Source organism: Mus caroli, unplaced genomic scaffold, assembly GCF_978045245.1.
Source record: "Mus caroli unplaced genomic scaffold, Mus_caroli_1 scaffold_2, whole genome shotgun sequence".
Taxonomy (NCBI): Eukaryota; Metazoa; Chordata; class Mammalia; order Rodentia; family Muridae; genus Mus; species Mus caroli.
The window spans coordinates 174,029,519-174,036,961 of record NW_028227257.1 but is presented as its reverse complement, the minus strand read 5'-3'; the positions used below and the strand labels follow the sequence as shown (position 1 = coordinate 174,036,961).

The 7,443-nt window shown below is 37.7% G+C and overlaps 1 pseudogene; it reads left to right on the top strand.

The window, feature by feature from the left end:
- Positions 1–1,413: 1,413 nt before the first annotated feature.
- Positions 1,414–1,897, top strand: LOC110290323 (transcription initiation factor IIA subunit 2 pseudogene; annotated as a pseudogene).
- Positions 1,898–7,443: the final 5,546 nt, after the last annotated feature.

Below are 7,443 nucleotides of genomic sequence, written 5' to 3'. Positions count from 1 at the left end.
TGATCAGTTCCTAGTTCTGAAAATTTGCTACTGACCTAAGTGAATCCAGCGTTGAGTTAGCACTGATTCCAAATTTAGCCTGTATCTTCCGCACCTCCAGCAACACTACCTGTTGCTTCACCATGTCCGGATTCGAAATCTCTGATTCTTTTTCTTCCCGTGGAGCTCATTACCAAGCAGCATTCCTCCAGCGTTTTTTTTTTTTTTTTTTTTTTTTTTTTTTTTTTTTTTTTTTTTTTTTCCATTCCCTAGGTCCCATGTTTGGACACCAAACTTTTGGAAACCGACCCATGGCTCACATGAACTGGGTTTCACCTGGGAGACAAACCAGGGCTGAAAAGAGAGGGGAACTAGGTGGACAAGAGAAAAATGGAGCCAACACAAGGTTCCTGATCAAGGCTCAAATGTTTAATTGCGAATGCACTTATGGGGGGGGGGGGGGAGGCCCATTCCGGCCAATTCATCCTTGGAACCTGGAACCAGCTGCAGGTCTGGGTGCAGGATAGGGTGTTGTCTCCAGAATAGCTTGGCAGCCTCCCCACAGGTAGCAGTTTCTTGAAGAGGAACAGTGACAGTGGCTGAACAATAGAGTGATCTAGGAAGGCTCAATTTTAGGTAATCTCCTTGTGACAGAAAAGGTCAAGGTCTGGCTCAGCCTGCTTCAGGCTTGGGGGAGGTTACACTTGGCTACAGGAGGTGGCCACTGAAAGCTCCATATCCCCTGCTACTAGGAGTCCTATCTAAACAGAAATTTCTTTTTCTTTTTTTCTTTTTCTTTTTGGCGGGGTGTGGGGGAGGGGTGTTTTTTGTTTGTTTGTTTGTTTGTTTGTTTTTTCCAGACAGGGTTTCTCTGTATAGCCCTGGATGTCCTGGTACTCACTTTGTAGACCAGACTGGCCTCGAACTCAGAAATCCGCCTGCCTCTGCCTCCCGAGTGCTGGGATTGAAGGCGTGCGCCACCATGCCCTGCTAAACAGAGATTTCTTAAGAGAGGAATTTCTGATGGACAAGAAGCATTTAAAAAAATGTTCAATGTCCTTAATGGTTAAGATCGAAACCTTGAGTGATAGCACATGCTGAAGAGGATGTACAGCAAGTACAACATTATTGCATTGCTGGTGGGTGTGGTACAACTCCTTTGGAAGTTTCTCCTTCACTTCTACCTTAAGTCCCAACAGTTCCATTCCTAAGCATATACCTAAAAAATTCCCCACCATACCACAAAATACTTTCTCAACTATGTTCATAGCAGTTTTATTCATAATATCCCCAAACAAGAAATAACCCAGATGTCCCTCAACTGAAGAACTGATAAAAAAAAGTGTAGTGGATTTACAAAATGGAATACTGTTCAACTATTAAAAGAACAATTACAGGCTGCGGTTTCCATGGCCCGAGGGGGTGGTCCAGCCGGCTCCCTACCTGGCTCTGCTACCGCCATGGCGGAAGCGCCTTCCCTCAGGACATCAATGCAAGCCTGAAGAAAAAGTAATTGCTTCCTTTTAAGCCATGGCCTATCAGTTATACAGAAATACAACTTTGGGGAACAGTCTTCAAGAGAGCCTTGATGAGCTCATACAGTCTCAACAGATCACCGCCCAGCTTGCCCTTCAAGTTCTACTTCAGTTTGATAAAGCTATAAATTCAGCATTGACTCAGAGAGTCAGGAACTGGGTCAATTTCAGGGGCTCTCTAAATACATGCAGATTCTGCCATAATGTTTGGACTTTTCTTTTGAATGATGTTGAATTCAGAGAGGTGACAGAACTTATTAAAGTGGATAAAGTGAAAATTGTAGCCCGTGATGGTAAAAATACTGGCTCGAATACTACAGAATGAGTAGAGAAATGCAGCTTTTTTTAATGCTACCTTCTGTTATTTTCATCGCTTTTTGAAGAGAAACATAGAAGAGTCTTTGTTTTTAATTTATTCTCCCGGTGCAGAAATGACAACACTGTGCTATATATACTTCCCAAGGGTCCCACAGAGAGAAGCATGTGACTCTGTTCTCTTAAATGACCTTTAGTACACAGCATAAAGAAATGTAACTTTTTTTAATGACAAATCAAAAGTGGTTGCCTTCATAAGATTATTCTTCAATAAACTCATTTTAAAACTTAAAAAAAAAAACAATGACGTTATTAAATTTCATAGAAATGGATGGAACTAGAAAATATCATCCTGAGTGAGGTAACCCAAATTCAGAAAGACACACATGGAATGTACTAACTTAGAAGTGGATATTAGGCCTAAATTACAGAACAACCATGCTACAATCCACAGACACAAAGAAGCTAAATATCAAAGAGGATCCAAGGGAGGATACTTGAATCTCACTCAGAGGGGGAGATAAAATAGACATAGGATTGAGTAGAGAGGGGGAGGGAACTGGGTGAGAGAGAAAGTGGGGAGAAAAAAACTGAGTGAGATTGACAGGGATAGCAGGCATGGGGGTGATAGGGTGAGGAGTGAGAAGAGAAATCAGTCTGGGGGTGTGCATCTCTAGGAAAATTCAGAGACCTGGGATTGGGGAGGTTCCTAAGAGGATATGAGGGTGACCCTAGCTGAAGTCCCAAATTTCTAATCATGATTTTTCTACTGGCCTCTGGCTCTGGAAGTTTAGCTAACTAACTCATCCATTTCACAAAATTATTGAATGCCTTAGGAGTTAAGCCTAGATTGGCAAGCAAAACCAAAGAAGATTATTAATATTAATTAGGAAGCTTCCACTTCAGTTAAGGCAATGATAATGGTTTAGTAGTGGCTTGATATAAACATTAAAATCAAAAGAATGCATGCAAATAATGATGACTGGACACTAAATCAGGGCATGTAACAAGTTCCCACAAAGGTGAGACTTTTACATGGAGACTCCTGAGGAGGCTTTCTGAGGTGGTGACTTTGAATCTAAAAGTGAATAAGGAGGAGATAAGCTAATGAAAATGAGGAAGGAGCAGTGACCACAAGAGCTCTTGGCCCTACTACATTTGCCAAGGACAAGTGGAAGTGGATACAAAGAACTGGGAAGAGACTGAATGAAGAGAAGCGATGGCATCTGAGCTAAAGAAGACATTAGGGTTCTGCAGCATGGGATCCTCACTCTGCTGAAATCAGCGGTCCTTCTGTTCACTCCAGGATGTTCATCCACAGCCCAGGTCTCTCCTTAATACATTCCAATACCACTCTTTATTCTAATTGTAAATGTCAGGAAAGTCTCCATACAATCTGAAATCCACTTGAGCGTGGAGAAGAGGATGTAAGGTTGAAATAGCCTCTAGTTGAAAATCATTGCTTTGAAATACAATGAACTAAGAAGGAATTGTTGGTGGGTTTTATGCAGGAAAGGAAAAAACGGATTTTATATAGAATCATAAGACAATGCCAATTGCTCTACCATAGCAGAGCTGGAGCAATCTCTCAGCAGTTACAGGTACCTTCTGTTCTTGGAGAGTACTTGGTTACAGTTCCTAGCAACCATGAAGAGCCTCACCACCACATGTACTCCAATTCCAGGGAAACTGACACCCTCATCTGGTTTCTGGGGGTACCTGGCATATAGCACACATACATACATGTAGGCTTATACACAAAATAAATGAATAAATAAATAAGCAAAAAATTGTCATATCATATGCCATGTTTCTGTTCTTTGATGAACACAAAGGTAAGTGATTAAGCTTAGACTTAGTTTTCTGCATGGTGCCGTTAGCAAGAGATGGACAGTTCAAGAGCTGAAGCATATCTATCAGAAGGCATTCTGCTCTTTTGTGTCACCTTGAAGGGAATCAGGAGACATTAAGCCCTCCCTCTTTCTTATTCTTTTGCTTCTCTGGGGCCATGAGGAAAAAAAAGTGTTGGTTCAACATGTACTTCAAGTCAGGATGTACTGTCTGAACACAGCTGGAAATAATAATTGAAACACACAAAACTGAGAGCTAAACTGAAATTGCTTTATGAGTTGTTTGCCTCAGGTATTTTGTTACAGTAATGGAAAAGTCACTGATATAAGGAATACATAGTGAAGACCTGGTTTCATTCATTTATGTTTTCATAGTTTAGATGAAAGAAATGACAAGAGAAATATACCGACGTTGATTTTCAATGCACCGATGAGAAAAGGTTAAAGGGAAACATGTTTTGAGCTTCCAATGAAGTTTGGGATCCTTTGTATCTCAGCACTGAGGGAAAGAATGTCTTTAAGGTTTCTTTTGTTTGTTTGTTTGTTTGTATTTTTATTAGAAATTTTCTTTATTTACATTTCAAATGTTATCCCCTTTCCTAGTTTCCCTTCCTAAAATCCTCTATCCTCTCTCTACTACCCCTGCCCCCCAACCCACTCACTCCTGCTTCCTGGCCCAGGCATTCCCCTATACTGGGGCATAGAACCTTCACAGGACCAAAAGGGCCTCTCCCCCCATTGATGCCTGACTAGGCCATCCTCTGCTACATATGTAGCTAGAGCCCTGAGTTCCACCATGTGTACTGTTGGATTGGTGGTTTAGTCCCAGGAAGCTCCGGGGTTACTGGTTAGTTCATATTGTTGTTCCTCCTAGGGCGCTGCAAATCCTTCTTAAAATGTCTTTAACGTTTCTTACCTCAGCAATTGACATCCAATTTACTGAGAGAAAAATAGAAGCAAGATTGGAGTAGTGATAAAGGAACTGAAATGTTAATTTAGTATGATAATTAATGGGTTGAAGGGATGATTCAGCATTTAAAAGCTTCTTGGAAAACCAGAATTTGATCTCGATCCCTCAGTTCTGGTGTATTATAACCTTTAGAATTTCCAGTTTCTAGGGATCTGACAGCACCTTCTGACTTTTGCTGGTGCCCAGAGTGAAAGGCTTACACATGACACACATATACAAACAAAAATAAAATAACTTAAAAATAAAAGGCTAAATAGAAGCCTAAATAAATAATTGCACATGCAAGACTGAATTCTAGGTATCGGAGGAACTGCCAGTATCAATTTGATGGCATCATTTCAGATGAAATCTACCTTGCTTTCACAGAAAGGCAGTAAAACAAGAGTCACAAATTGAATGTTTATATTGCTGGAAGTTTATCATTCCAGAGTTCAGGGAACTAGATCCAAAAATAAGGTTTTAGTAGGGTTGGTACAATCTGAGAAGTAAGATGAAAAAATGTTTCTTATCCTTCCTTTGACTTAGGCAGTTATTTTTTCTGAACATCTTTGGACTTATTGCTTAGTAGAAATGTTATCCAAATCTGCCTTCAACTTCACAGAGTCTGAAGCTGTTTTTACTGTGTCTGAATGTTCCCTTTATTTATGGACACGAATCATATTGGATTATAGGTACATCCTATCCCACCTGACTCCATCACAATTTACATAAGTATATGTTCATGCCCTATGTATGTTAATATATGCTTAATAACAATTTATGTCAGTATATAACCAGAACTAGTTTGGGAATACAGAATATAATTTTCAGATGAATTATGTTTTGAGGTACTAACATTTAGGTTTTTACCATATGAATTTTGAAGGACTAAGCTAACCCTATAATAATAAGATGAAATGTTGATTTGAATGACATTTGAGGTGAAGTGATTTAATAAACTGTCCAGATAATAGCAAACAAAGCAGAGGCAGGTTAGGATACACAAATTTGGAGACACTAAAGTACACAGATCAGAAATGTTGGAATTAGAATTAAACAAATCAATACAACACTCTTAAGAAGTAACCACAATACTGAAGGAAAAAATAAGGTTTTTTGGCCCAGAAAAAAAGGAAAAAGATGAAAGTGCTTTGAATACAGGAAGTGATCAATTGAGAAGCAGAAAACTGAAGAGCTAACAACCAAATTTTCTACAATGTAAGATGTCTGTGAGAGAAATAAAAGTATTTGAGATGTGAGTCTGATAGAAAAGAATTTAAGAGAGAAAATGACATGTTTGATGTTGTAAATATAAAAAAAATTCCTTTGAAGAATTTTTCTTCAATAAAAAAAGTTACAGACATCAGATTTTAAAGTTTCCCAGAAATGTTCTGTCTTAATTAGTGTTATGTTGGCATGAAGAGACACCATGACCGTGTCAGCTTTTATAACAGAAAGCACTGAACTGGAGCTTGCGTAGAGTTTCAGGAGCTTAGTCCATTTTCAGAGTACCGGGAAGCATGATGGCACAGTGGAATTTATGGCACTGGTGAAGGAGCTGATTGGCAGGGAGCAGAAAGAATGAGCCACTGGGCCTTGCTTTGGCTTTAACAATCTCTAAGGCCACTTCTACACTCCCTCCAACACGGGCACAGCTCCTATCCTCTTCAAACAGTGCCAGTCCCTAAGGATTCAAATATATGAACCTATTGGGCCCATTCTTATTCAAAACTCAACATGATCTCTGTGGTAATACTAATTATGTTCTAAAATCTTATTTTAGCATCTTTAGTTTTGGTTTTAGTTAATTAACATCTTATAGTCATTTATAGTCATATAAATTCCTATTTTTATGTTAAAGATAAATCTTTAACTAGTCGTGTTCATTAAATCATTTAAGAAAGGTAACTACTTAAGGCATAATTCGAAAGTATATTTGAATCAAAGGTGAGAATTTAATTATATCCTTATAGGTTCACTTTACAATATTAAAAAGCTTGCAATGGTGTAGCATATGTAATCAATAACATAACAACAAAATATATTAGAAATATAAGATTTCTTTCTATATATAGACTTTTAAAAACATGTAACTATGACATTTCCAAATATTTTGTGGCACTTATATCTAAATTACTTAATGATCAAATATGAGGAACTTGTTTCATAAAAGAGCTGACATTTAATATATATAATAAAAAATAAATGTTTCTGTCACAATTTTAAAACTCACACTGCAATATATTTTAATTTAAATTTGTTGAGAATTTCATATATTAGTTCTTGTTTGACATCATTTCCACCTCTTCCTCTTCAAATACTCCAGGGCTTACCCTCTATTTCATATTTAATTATTAGTGATATATGTATAAGTGTGTGTGTATAATACATATATAATAATATATTTATATTTTAATTTTAATTACTATATATATATATTCATAAACAACATCCTTTATGTGCATTTAATATTGTGTGTATATGAGTGTGTGTGTGTTTGTGTGTGTGTGTATCTATGAATTTAAGGCTAACTACTTGGTCTTGGATAACCTATCAGGTTTCCATCTCACTTATGGGAAGATTAAATCTCCCTTTATCAACATCCATTGATTGCCTGTACCTCCTCATCCAGGAATAAGGACTTGAAACATTTCCTCCTTCCATTTTGTTGGCATGTCAACGGGTGATGTCGTTATATAGAGAACATTGATTCTGTGCAACTTTTAGCACATACACTTGAAAACAATACATATTCTTATAAAATTAGTAATTGACTTCAGAAGTAGAACAAATTCATGTACATGTCTTCTATTAA